Source organism: Lichenostomus cassidix, chromosome 14, assembly GCF_008360975.1.
Source record: "Lichenostomus cassidix isolate B80296 chromosome 14, HeHo_3.0, whole genome shotgun sequence".
Classification (NCBI taxonomy): domain Eukaryota; kingdom Metazoa; phylum Chordata; class Aves; order Passeriformes; family Meliphagidae; genus Lichenostomus; species Lichenostomus cassidix.
In genome coordinates, this window is record NC_139495.1 from 2,475,419 (window position 1) to 2,489,061 (window position 13,643).

At 55.3% G+C, this 13,643-nt stretch overlaps 1 protein-coding gene across 2 annotated transcripts in view; it reads right to left on the bottom strand.

Moving 5' to 3' along the window:
• The window catches only part of RAI1 (retinoic acid induced 1), a 73,674-nt gene extending 63,572 nt beyond the window's left edge, over positions 1-10,102 (bottom strand). Inside the window, exon 1 of one of the 2 annotated variants that reach the window (XM_085074432.1) lies at positions 9,967-10,102. The gene's annotated coding sequence lies outside the window, so the exon portion shown is untranslated. The remainder of the gene's footprint in view (positions 1-9,966) is intronic. The other variant, XM_085074433.1, reaches the window with a different exon arrangement.
• Between the last annotated feature and the right edge of the window lie 3,541 nt (positions 10,103-13,643).

Consider the following 13,643-nt stretch of genomic DNA (forward strand, 5'->3'; position numbering starts at 1 on the left):
GAACTGCTTCCCTGCACCCAGGATGAGTGGCACATCTGACATGAGCTGGAAGCCACAAAGCCCTACATGGGGACCAGGGATCAGGCATGAGGAAGGTGGGAAATGGTGGGTGCTGGATGAAGATGCTCTGGATGGAGGTCTGAGCTGGTGAGCTGTGGTGGGCAGAGGAGCAGATGATTGGGAGGATGAGGCAGGATGATGGCGTGGGTTTTGTCCCTCCCCATCCTATGAACCAAAAAGACCACCACTGCTCTTACACCTGTGTGAAGAGCAGAGCCCAGGTAATAACAGAAGAACAACAGATGTTGCACCTGCATGACGGCTCCCGAACGGCGCCAGATGAGCTGGAATTCACATCTGAGCTGCAACAGCAAAGCTCTTCCCACAGACAGTGGTGGGAAGCAGGGATCAAAACACCCCTTCCACAAACACACTCCCAGCACTGGGTCCTGCCTCCACACATTGCATTTTCCACGGACCATCCTCATCACTACGAGCCAGACATGTCCCCTCCAGAATCTCAGCATCCCTCAAAAGGGGGCACAGCTATTTCAAAAGAAACTATGGGGATACCAGAGGCAGCTGCCAGCCCGTGCCCCCCAGCCTCACCTCCTGCCACCTCCCAACAGCAGTCAGGAAGCAGAAAAGGCAGAAATCTCACTGGAGGAAAACAGCAGCAGCAGCAACCGTCCCCCTCGGTCGAGTTTTAAATGGCTCTCAGATCCCTTCAAACAAATCTAAATGCACCGATCCTATTGTGTGCATAAATCTTTGCACCGGGGCCTGCACGCCTCCACACTATTGATAAAGAGAAACGAGTCTTAAATATTTAATGAGCGAATAAACCCGTTAAGAGGATATGATTAACTGCACGCCACGGCTCTGCATTTAAGGTGTCCCTGCTGTACCTTTAGAGGGGTTTTATTTTTAAGGGAAATCGGCAGCAGCAGCTGGTGGAAGCGAGCAGCCGGGCTGTGCGGGTGCTGCACGGACGGGAACGCCGGCACAACGCTCCACTTTGGAGGCATAAATATGCCACGGGAGCCTGGGCTATTCAGGGGGACTGGGGGGGCTGTATTGACTCAGCCTGATGGTGGGGAGGGCAGAAAACAGAGCCAAGCAGGTTTGAGGTTTTAGGTGAGGTGGCAGGAGCCAGGCTGTCGGTTAAAGACATGTGAACTCTGCACCTTTCCGTCTCGCCTGGCAGCGAGGGGGCTGCTGGGGGGATCAGGAGACCTTGGAGCTATTTGCAGCCGAACCAGGGAGCTGGAGTGTGACCTTGGGCATGTCACTTACGGTCACCCTCTGCCTGGAGTCGAGCTCCGTGTGAGGCAACCAGAGTCTTGCCTGCTGAGGGTGCTGATCAAGGCAGTGTGGGGTGCCAGGATGATTGAGACTTCCTTTTCTCCACCTCCACCGAGCTGGCAGCAGTCTCAGCGCAGGGCTGGAGCACTGAGGGCCAGGGTAGAACACACCAGCCAGCCCACAGGATGTTTCTCAGGCACACAGAGAGCAGTAGATGGAAGATTTTATGAAACCAAGTGCTATAAATGTCCCCTCGCTATGTGACTTTTTATGTTTCTAAATTATTTTGATCATTATTTGTACCAGAGAGAGGTGAATAATACACAACAAACCACCGTGAATCATCACTCCAGTTTTTAGATATGTTAAATTTAGCTGTTTTGGTGCCACCTTTTTGTTTATATTCTCCAAGTGTTTCTTGCCAACAAGTTACCGGCAGGGATTTTTGGCCAGGAAGGGGAAGAAAAAAAAAAAAGAAAAAAAGTGAGACAGACTGTTAATGTCTGTTAATTTTAAGCACCAACTACAGATATCAGGAAAAAGTGAATTTCAAATTCTTAATTGCAACAGTTTCCCTCCCCGAACCTCAAGTCTAAAAATTAAGCCTGCCCAATCGGGAAGCCAAAACCCATCATGTGATGTGAGATCCCAATTAAAACGACTCTCATTCTTGAGACCGAGTATTCACAAAAGAGCAAAGACCGCGAATTATTTGCAGAAATTATCTGGAGAACAATTTTGAATAATGAATACGGTGGGGGAAATCGCAGTCACTTGGAATACTTAATGCAACTACAAAAAAAAATCACCAACAATTTGCGAATAGAAAAGAGGTGAAACGCGTGGAATAGATCATTTAGCACAGTCCTGCCACCACCAGTGATTATTCCAAATGACCAAAGCCCCTGCCTGGCTGTAAATGCTGCAGGAATTAACGATAGCGACTGATGGACAGATGGAAGTCATGCTTGGAGATACACCTAATCAAAGAGGCTGTGCCACCATGGCCAAGCAGGGGACCTACATGCCTGTGACCTAGTAAAATCAGGGTGGAATAACTCGGGAAACAGGATGTTCAAAGCAACCCTGGGCAGGAGGAAAGGATGCTCCCGGTGACGCAGCCGAGCGGAAAGCAGCTGGAGAGGAAGAGGCATGGAGCCCTGACACATGCTGGCCAAATCCCAAAAGGCACAAGCAGAGAGGAACATCAAGGATGAGCTTCTGTGTGATTATGGCTGGTGGAAGGGGTGGAAGATGCCCAGAGAAAGGAGAGGTTCCAGGGAGGTCTAGATAAAACAAGGGTGGATGCTGCATCACCAAATGCTGGCTCTGCCATGGGGAGTATCACCCCAACAGCTAGGGACTGTGAGTATCCAGGAATCTCCAGAGTCTGAAGCTGAGAGATGGGGCTCCAGCAGAACCCACTCTGCCTCTGCCACCTCCCTTCACGTGCTGGGCTGAGCCAAACTCTGGCTTCACCCTGAGAGCTGCTCCCATGGCCATGTTCAGGGAGTGCAGGACCTGAGAAACAGGAATCTGCTGAAACCTGAATGGTCTTTGCTGCCCAGGAGCCAAACTCCACATCTTTATTAGATTTACTTTATCACAGCACAAGCTTTGCATTTCACCTAGCAGCACTGAGCATGGAGGCCAAAGTCTCCCCACTGCCTGTAGGGTCCAGCTGGGAGGAAGAGAGAATGCAGGAGAATTTGGGGGGCAAGAGCAGGTAAAGGAGAAAAGGAGGACCTTGGGGGACCACAGCAGGGCATGGAGAAGATGGGGACCTTGTGGGGCCAGGAAAAGTCTGCAAGCATTGCTTAGGTGGGGAGATGCTGGGCCCTTTCCTGCCCAAATACTGAGTGAGGAAGAGCAGCAAAGGTCTGGTAGAGATGGAGCTTTTTTACCTCCCAGCCTCGTCAGCTGACATTTATCAGGGTAACAAAAGGATACAGCCTGATCACAAGACAGGCTGACAGTGCATCTTCCCCTTCTGGGGAGGAAAGTCAAGTGCCAAAGTTGTAAAAGTAGTCCAGTCATCTTTCGTGTCTTCTCTTTCCTGCAGTTTGACGCGTGCAGGGATACTTCCTCTCCTCCTTTGAAATGAAAGAGGAAAGAAAAATGCAGAAAATTCTGCATTTTAGGTGTAGGATTTAAAAATAAATAAAATCCTTCCAATGTTTCAGGTCAAATATTCCACAAAGCTTCTGTTACGGCAATCTGAGAAAGCAGAGGCTAGATCTCTTAAATTCCCCTGAATTCAGGATGTTTCTATCAATCTGTAACAGCATTTCAACAAGCCTGGCTGAGGATGCTCAGGAAAGCCTGGTTGTTATATGCCTGGACTGCGGCAACCAGAGAACCACTCAGGAACTGAGAGACTCATTATTTGTTATTAACTCACCTGGAATCCCTGATTTCTTGCATGCTATTTTGCTACTCGGCTGCAGAGTGAAACAGCTCCTCAAAAAATGGAAAAAGGAAAAAGTGAACCACCCACCAGTGCAGGATCATCTTTCCACTGGATTCTAGTAGGTCACCAGCAACTGCATCAAGAGTGTCCTGGGGGCTTCAGTGTTTGCTTCTTGTGCCCCTTTATTTACTGTTGATTCCCTCTGTGGCAGCACTGCCAGCCTCTGCAGAGATTGCCCTGTTCCAGCCTCTGCTTTTCCAGGTTCAGGCACTGGGTATTTATTGTAGTTGGCTGTTTTCAGAGCGTGGGTGTTTGCTTCACATGTCCCCACAGAGCCGAGTCCCCTTGGAAAACTGTTCCAGGCAGGAAACTGCTGCTGCTCCTGGTCAGGGAACCGCATGGGGAAAATCAGTTTCTTTTTCAAAAAATCCTCCAAGTGAGGAGTTTGTTCCGGAGAGATGAAGAACTGAGATCCCATGGGCTCTGCTCCTGCCTGTCTGATGGATTCCCCCCAGCACCAATTTGGCTGCACGGTGGTTGCTGTAATGAATTTTCCGGGATAACAATTTGTTGGGATAACGACTTTAGGTGCACAGGGCACTTCTAAGCCCCAGCTCTCTCACAGCATCTGCGTATTATCTTGCTAACCTTGCAGACAGGGAAACTGAGGCACAAGCCTGGCTCTGGAAAGGGACAAAACTCCAGCAGGACCTCCAACTGCAGCACTTGGGTGCTCCATGGATGCATCACCCACAACCTGCCTGAACTTCCCTATGTCCCCCAACAAGGAATCTCCTGTGTCTCCTCCATCCCCAACTCAGCCACCATGAGCTGCTGGCCCTGCTCCCTCTCTTGAGCATCACTTTCTGTCTCTGGGACCCATTGAGCTCCTCTCCCAACACCTGGGCTCTGCCCTGGGGATGCTCAGGGTGCCACCTTTGCCTGCACCATCCCCAGGAGGGTATCACTGCAGGGCTGGTGCATCTCCACTGTGGCTGGGGACAGCAGGGAGGACAATGACATTTGCTGCAGGAGCCTGACATTGAACCCAGCCAGTCAGAATGGCGGGTGTTTTGCTGGCAAGGGTAGAGGCTCTGCTCTGACACCGTCAGCAAGGGGACAGGAGAGGGAGGGGAAAGGAAAAAAGCCGAAGCAGCAGCCAGACAGCTGCCTCTTCCTCCTCCTCCTTTTGTGCAGAAATGTGGTTTTGTTTGTCAGTCAAACAGATTGTTTTCTCCTTCTTTGCAGGCCAATTGTTTCTGCTCCTGCAAGATAAGGGATTGAAAAGGGCTATATTTTTATGGCACAGAATCTAGGTTCTCCGAATTGGAGGGGAGACATCAAGTGGGAAAGGGATGCCTGTTCAAACCAACACTCCTCTCCCCAGCTCCACTCTCCAATCCCATTTCCACCCCCTTTTTCCTTTTTTCTCCTTCCTTCTCCTGCCTGGAGCTGCCTCTCGGCCCTCTCACTATTTAATCTCCGTCTCTCCAGTGGACTCAGGAGGTTTACACAGCTTCATCCTCTTTGCACCATCTGCTGAAAAGAATCCGCCTTTCCCCTGCTGCTCTGTCCAGCGGCTCCTCCTGCCATCCTCTCCCCAAAAATGGGGAGGGTAGAGCTGGTGCCACCGCATGTGACGTCAAGAAGAACAAAATCCTGGAGGGGGCTTTCCTTTTCTGAAAAGGATTTGCCCGGAAAGCACCTTGGAGAGCCAGACCCCAGAGTGTGGCAGGAGCAGGATGCAGAGACAAGAGAGGAAAACAGTCAATAAGAGCAAGCCCAGGTCAGGGTAAGACAGCAGGATCCTCTCCTGGCTTCTATAATGGGTTCAAGGAGTCTGTGTCCAGTCTTCCTCTTCTTTCTTGTTGAGCTCCCCCAAAATCCACAGCCCAGATGGGATGCCGTGACTCATAGTGATGGAAACGCTGGAGCAATGACCTCTGAGTGACCGCCAGTATCCCCAAGCCAAAGGACCTGGAGAAGGTCCTTGCTCCAGGGACCATCAGGGCTGGAGGCATCCTCAGCCTCGCTGTATCCCAAGCGCAAGTCCTTTGCTCCCATGTGCTGATCACATCTCACATTGAGGACCAGAGGGAGGATTTACCTCCTCTCCTTGGGGGATGAGAGCCTGGAAGGGGGCAGCGTGGTTCATATCCAACTCATAAGCCTCTCAGAGCTCAGGCTTGAGGACTGAGATTCACTCAATTAATTTTGCTTTGGCAAAAAGTCCATTTTTATTGCTATTTCATGCCTTCAGTATAGATTTTCCCTGCTCGTCTCAAAGGGATAATAAAACCCGACTCGTTCTTTTTATAAAAGTCTCACACTCCCTCTCTCACCAGGCTCTGTGTTCCCCAGCTAGAGATGTAAATTTAAAGGGGAAATGCTGTCATTTAAAACAAAACAAAACCAAAAAAAGCAACTCAGAAAGCCCAGCTTTGAGCATATTCCAGCTCTCAAAACTAGGCCGTGCAACCAAAGCAAAAACCAAGCTGTCACCTTCCCGCGGTGAAGCGGCATTCCCGCAGCGATCCCCACCTCCCACAGGGGAATCGGGGGTGACTGCCAGCCCTAGGAAGCCACTCTCCATCTTGCAGGGCTGATGGTGGCCCTCAGCTTGCTGGGACGTGTAGTTTTTGCCAGCTGGGTGCTGGTGGGCGCAGGTGATCACCGCTTGGAGCTGGATCCTCGTGCTTGGATGTGACGCTGGAACCCCAGCACCTGCACCTGCCTCCCACCTCCTCCTCCTCCTCCACATCAGGTGGAAGCTTCGCTGCTGCCGGCCTCGAGCAGCTGGACCAGTCCTCCTGGGGGAAATCCCAAATTCACGCCATGCTGAGCAGGTGGATTTTGAGCGTGTTTTCAAGCAGGAAAGAGGACAGGATGGTGGCAGGACAATAGATGGGTTTGCCTGCTCCACCCCCAGCTGGGATGCATCCTGCCTGCTCTTGGGAAGGGCTGTAGCTGTGGACTATCCCTCAGAGAGGTGAAAAAGGGAAAGGGAAGCTGCCTTTCCTCTGCCTCGTGCCCTGCTGCCATGACCTTCTGGGGGGGATAGGATGTGACCAGCAGAAGCCAAGTGGAAGTCTTGTCATTAGTGAGTGGCAGCAATCGCCTGGGGACAGGGTGGGGTCCCCAGCACTGTCAGGATTTAAGAGCACGTTAGACCCAGGTGTGTGCCTGGCACGGCTGATATAGCTCGTTTGGACAGACTCAAAACGGTGCCTCCTGCCTTGGCCGTGTGTCTGGTTTGGTGACGTGCAGAAATCCACCATCACTGGGACTCTCCTGCCTCGGCAGGAGCCAGGAGCAAATCCAAAAGTGAGCGAATCCAAAGCAGAGCAAAGCCATGTGAGGCAAGAGAAGACACACAGGTGCCTGTGTGGTGCCAACCCAGCACAGGACCAGACCAGGCAAAGAGGTGACAGCCAAACCCTTCATATCCAAATGTTTCTCCTTCTCCCCATCCTGTAATCTTTTCCTGCCCCCCCTGCCAGGCTGCCTGCATGCCCTGGCAGCCAGTAACTCAGGGCCCTGCCTGCATCTGGCAGGGCAGGCAGCGCCCATGGTGAGAGGAAACGCACAGCTCACTCTGCTCTTGCAGGTGTGCCTTCAACAGACAACAGTTGTAGGGCAGCTAATGAGGACAGGCAGGAGAGGAAAGACAAGGAAACCCCAGGTGATATCACACTTCCTGGCTAACTGATGGTCCAGCACCTCCAGGCTCACCACCTCACAGCCCAGTGAGGCTGTGGCACAGCTCCATCAGTTAAACCAAAGTTGTGCCATTTCCTCCCATGGCAGAACAAACCGTCCTTCCCCGCCGTGAGCTGCCAAGCCTGAGGGATGCTATGGAAAAGCATTCTGCAGCTCCCCCATTTCGGGGGAAAATCACTTGGAGTCCCTAGATTTTCCTGCAGAGCCCTCAGAGGACTCAGCCCTCCAGGCTGGAAAATCCTTAGTGCACTCTGACAACCTCTGCAGCTCAGGCAGAGGCGAGAGATGATTAAGACTGGCTGAAATCTCCCAGGACTCTGACATCTGAGAGGCCCCATGCAAGGCAGAGAACCACCCCGGGCTGCTCCTTGCAACCTGCAACTCCCCTTACCTTAGCAGGGAGCTGAAGGGAGACCAGGGACCCAGCGGGGCCAGGAACCAGGTCACTGCTGCTGGTTTCCAGGCAGCAAAGGTTTGGAAGAGCAGAGGATCATTTAGCAGAGCGACAGTGAAGGTTCAGAGCAGAGCCTTCAAATTACACGCTACAGAGCACTTTTCCTGCCTAAAAGGTCTCTGAAATGACTGTGGCGGCTCTGAAACGAAGCACTCTGTATGCAATTGTTCCCTGGGGCTTGCAGCGGAGACAGAGCCGGGAGAGGAGAGGTGGGTCTGCGGTCCCTGGCACGGGCAGCTCCTCATCAGACGAGGATACACGCTTCTTCTGGGCTCCACAGCACAGCACTGCTGCTTCCCTAAATCTCCCCGGTGGTTTCTACCATTCGTGGTATTTTTTTTTATTTTTTTTATTTCTCACTTCCTGCCTTGAACTTCACACAGCTCCCAGCCTGGGCTGCAGAGCTGCTGCTCAGGGTGGGGGTGTCCCCAGCCCCGTGCACAGACCCACGCTGAACCCCTCACCAGCATCGCTCTCGCCACGCCTCGAGGCACACCTCAATCCCATGGGGACGGGGAAGGAAGAGCACTCAGGGGGAACATGTCCTTTTCTCCATCTCACTTGGCTTCTTCCCATCTTTCTCCACTCCATCCCCCAGCAGCTCGAGGTCCATTTTCATCAGGCAGTGACAGTCACCAGGAGACGCAGTCTCAGCACCAGCAGGCACCACGCACAGCCAACCTGCACCTCACCCGCCACGGGTGCCCCCACCCTCTGTCAGTGACACACAGGTGACAGCACCCACATCCGCACAGCCACCACCGTACTGCTCACCCACCTGGGGTACACTGCCGCCCTGGGAAAGGCAGCTGTGGGGTAGGAGTGCTCCACAAAGTCCCAGCACTCAGCAGGGAACCATTTCTGCACCATCAAGGAGGCTCCGGCAATGCTCAGGAGCTGGGGCAGCTGCAGCTGAGCTGGGAGAGCCCTTGGAAGGTGCTGGCATCACCAGCAATGCCCTTCCTCGGCTGGCACAGGGACCTAGGAGCACTCTCCCAAGCAAAACCCCAACTGTTTTGGGTTTGTTCCTCCACACCATCACTTCGGGAAGTCACCTCAGGGCAGCCAACACGGGCACCACTGGCAGCCAAGGGGAAAGCGGGCAGGGACCAGTGGCCACAAGAGCTCTCAACAAGCCAAAATCTGCTCACATCTAAGGGATGGCATCGCTCTCCATCAAAGGCAGTGGGGAACACAGATGCACCCCAACAGTGTCCCACTCTGACGTCAGTGAGAACCTCGAGCAGGTCTGAAACGTCAGCCACGACGCTTCCACCGGCCGGAGAGCCCTTGGGATGCCAACCCCTGGGCAGCTCAGCACCTCCGTTGGGATCCCAGCACCATGGCAAGGTGCTGCTCCAGCTGCACATTTCCAGGGAGAGTGGGAATGGGGACACACACACACACACACACACACACACACACACACACACACACAGGAATTTAAATGGAATTTCACAGCTGCAGCAAAAGGGCACAGGAGGGGCTCAGGGCTATCCAAGATGCACCATGTCCCCGCTCGGCGTCTCGGCACCACCGGCCGGGAGCACCGCGGCCACTCGCACCCGCGGGACCGGGGGGGCCGGGGAGCCCCTCCGTGACGTCAGCGAGCCACGGCCAGGCTCGCGTTTTGGGGGGATCCAGGCGGGTTTTGGGGGGGTCCGGAACGGACTGGGGTTGGAAATGAGAGTGCGGTGCGGTGGGATCGCGGGCGGAAGGGAAGGGAAGGGAAGGGAAGGGAAGGGAAGGGAAGGGAAGGGAAGGGAAGGGAAGGGAAAGGAAAGGGAAAGGGAAAGGGAACGGGATGTGGCGGCTGGCTCGCGGTGCCACCGCCGCTCCGGCGGCAGCTGGAGCGCAGCGGGCCCGGCGGGAGCCGCGGTTGCAGCCGCAGCTGCGACGCGAAGCCCCGGGGCGGCGGGCAGGGCCCCCCCCGCCGCCGGCAGCGTCCCGCTCGCCCGGCCCCTCCGCTCCCCTCGCTCCCTCCGCCGGCCCCTATCACCCCCCGCCCTCCCCGGGCCCTCCCCGGGCTCGGCGGCCCGCCCGATCCCCCCGGAGCCGCGTCCGGAGCCCTCCTTACCTGGCGGGCCGAGCCCCGCTGCCTCTCAGCGGCGGCGCTGGGCGGGGGCGGCCCCGGCGGCCATGCCCGGGCGGCCGCGCCGCTCTCCCGCGCCGTGCGAGCCGCCTCGGCGGTGTCAGCGGGCGGGAGCCCCGCGCGGCGCCGGGAGCGAGGGGAGGGACGGCGGGGGCATGACCGAGCGCCGTCGGAAGTGCACGCGCGCCCGCCGCCTGCCCGCGACCGCGGCGACACCTGCCGGCAGCGCCGCCGGTGGCACCGGGAACGGCGGCGGGGGCGGCGGCGGGCGCTGCGCAGCGCGGGGGCAGCGGGGCGGGCGATGGGCACTGCGCACCGGGCACCGGGGCACGGCACACCGGGGCACGGCACACCCGGCACAGGGGCAGGCACTCGGCATGGCACACCGGGAGTCGGGGCACGGCACACCGGGCACGGCACACCGGGCACCGGGTGCTGCACACAGGGCAGCGCCTAGGCAGCACGGGCTGGGCACTGGGGACCAGGCGGGGAGGGTGGCAGTGGTGCTGGGTACCGGACACCCTGCTGGGTGCTGGCACTGGGCACCGGGGACTGTTCACGGGAGAATGGCAGCGGTGCTGAGTGCAGGGAGCCCCGGAGGTAGCGCCTGCCAGGTGCTGGTGCTGGGCACTGGAGGGTGACACTGGTGCTGGGTGCAGAGCATCCCACTGGGCAGCATCCACCCGGTGCTGGCACTGGGCAGGATGAGCGCCCTGCAGACCCAGCGTCAGGGCTCAGGTCCGGGTTTGGAGTTAGGGCTGTTTCTGGCTTGGATCCACATGTGGATCAGGGCTGGACCACGTGTGGGTCTGCATTTGGGTCTGTGTCTGGATTTGGATCAGGATTTGGAACTGGGTTCTGATCCACATCTGGATTTGCATTTGGAGCTGCATTTGGATCCACATCTGGAGCTGGATTCAGATCCTCATCTGGATCAGAGTCTGGGGCATTCATCTTTCACAAAGGATGGATGTAGCCTTTCCACCCCCTGCTCTCTGAGCATTTCATGGATGCACAGAGCACCATCACCTCACGAGGTGTTCATCACTGCCCACCTTCCCTGCCCTGGGCAGCCTGGGGGGCTTCAGGGGGAAGCTGGGGTCTGCAGCAGTGTGACAGAAGCCCTGGCCAGGGAGCAGAGGGGAGGGACGAAATGGCAGCAGTCCCGCTGGCCTTGGCTGTGCTCAGCGGTGCGTCTGAGGCTGAACGTGCTCCAAGGAGGAGCCGAGGTCAGGGAGGGGGATGAGTGCAGGAAACGTATTAAGTGAGGAAAATTGGCTGCAGCCAGCAGCACTGCCTGATGTTTGCCTGGGATTTTCCTCTCCATCAGGTATCCGGTGTAAGCCCTCGCTGCTGGGTGGTGGCAGCTGGTTATTCATGAGGTTCTTGAATGTGCCACCGGCCACCAGCACCTGCTCTGCACCAAGAGGAGTGGCACCCAGGACCCCTCCGTGCTTGTGTCCCTAGTGCTGACAGCCAGCTTTGGCCAAGGCGACGTTTGCAGATATTTTAAGAAGAAGATTCTGTGCTCTCACAGCTTGACTGCTAATTTATAATCCTGTTTTCCTATTAAAATAAAAGCCTCTCTCTTATTCCCGAACGTGAGAGCCAAAGCGGAGCTCTGAGGAAGTGCCCTGTTTGCAGAACACACTGAAACACACAAAGGAAACGAGGCAAAACCAGCGTTTTGCACGTTTTTTGAGCCTCATTTTAGCTGGGACTTGGAACAGCAGAAGGGAAATCTTTTCCAGCAGGATGTGCACAGCGGGGGTGTGCGTGGAGCTGCTGGTGTCCCTTTGGAGCAGGGCCACCTGCCTGCCGAGGGACAGCGACCAACGCGGGTCCCTATTTGTCCCCGAGGGGTGGCAGTCCCATGGGGATCCCAGGCATGAGAGATGGAGCAGCACGTCCCCGTGGGGCCGGCCAGGCGGGGATGGCAGCCGATGGCAGGAAATACCTGCTGCTCCGCCGCTTCCCGGCCAAAGCGAACAAGAGGGAGAGTGTTTGCAGGGCGGCTGCGGCCGCGTGTGGCAGGAGGAGCCTCCGAGGGACACACAGGCCATTGTTCCTCGAGGATGCGGGGCGGAAATTTGGAGGGACCCGTTGCGTGCCATGCTCACAGCACTGCCGGGACTGATCCCAGGCTGAGCGGGACCCAGGATCTGCTGAAGTGGATCAGGGTGGGAATTCATTAAACCCTGTGTCTGGTGGAGGGGTCACTGAAAATGGTGGTGGGGCAGTGGAAGAACCCACTCGAGAGTGCTCTCCTGCTCCTTGCAGCTGGAAAACAGCACATGCCCCGGGACTTTCAGCCTTTCCAGAGCTCTTGCTGGTATTTGTTGTGGCCCTGCAGTAGTGCTGCTGTCTGCCTGTTCTACCCACACCCCACCAGCCTTGCAGTAACCTGGAAAGACATTTAATACAGGCTGGGTTTGATCTGCACTTTGACATTCCTTCAAGTGTTCCCTGGTGTTTTCCTGTCGCTTGCACAGCGCCTTTTCCCACCAACGCTCCCTCATTGCTGTAAAAAGGAAGAAAAAGACTTGCAGAGTGTGGCCAGCCTTGCAAATCCCTAATTACCCACTGCACATCCTGGCAAATGGGCTTCCCTTGGAACAGCATCGCTGGCAGCAGGGATGGGGTGCAGGATGTCCCCAGTGTGGCTGATGATGCTGATCCTCCCTTTGCCCTTGCAGGGGGACCAGAGGGATTTGTCTGGCTGCTCCCACCCAGCTCTGCTCTCCTTTCCCCAGCACCCATCTCCGCACCAGCTTCCAGATCTGAAGAGGTTTTTAAGGAGGGAGACTGGAAAAAGGGGGAGCGAAGAGAATGTGCTGCTCTCCTTCCACACTTCGCCTTTTCTCGGGAACTGGCCAGATTGTTTCCATTAGGAAAAGCTGAGGATCCAAGTATTTGTCAATGACCAGGAGAAGATTTGCTGATGGAAGCTGCCGTTCCCTAGAATAATGTCGAGTGAGGTGCTTGGCGTGGACCCATCCTTTTATGGTAAAATTAGGGCTAAACGCTGTGGGGATTTGCATTTGAAGTTGATTGATACGTGGCATTAGTGCATGCGTAGATAATTTTGTATTTTGAGATCGCTGAGCAAGGAATAATTTTTATTTTGGGTCAAAGATAAGGGCATTGCTTTGAGATGAAATATGAAGGGGTGCTGATCTGTGTCACGGACACTGCGTTTCTCTTGGCTGGGTAAGGGGATGGCAGACCTGCATTACCCATTCCTGCCCTTGCTTTTAAGTGCTTTGGGTCTGTGCCTGATGCAAGGAGAGATCCCCTGCTGTCACTTAATGCCAGGACACGGTTCCAACTTTATGAGCTTTGGAGTTTCCCATTATTAAAAAAAAAAAAAGAAGAAGAAGAAGAGGAAGAAACCTGTGTTTTATTTTATTTACTTATTTTAGTAGCTGAAGGCTGTGCTACTGAGAAACATTAATTAAATGGAGGCAGTGTGGCTTGATCATTATGGGAAAGGTGTGGGCAGAGCATTGCCAAGCTGGCAGTGCCTTCCAAACCCCCCTCTGGCAACCTGGACTGATGCTGTCAGCAGCACCTTGTCCCTCCCAGCTGCTCAGTACCAGTCCCTGCCCTTGCACTTGCTCTTGCAGCACATCCCGGGCCAGGTGGCACAGCTGGTGTCACAC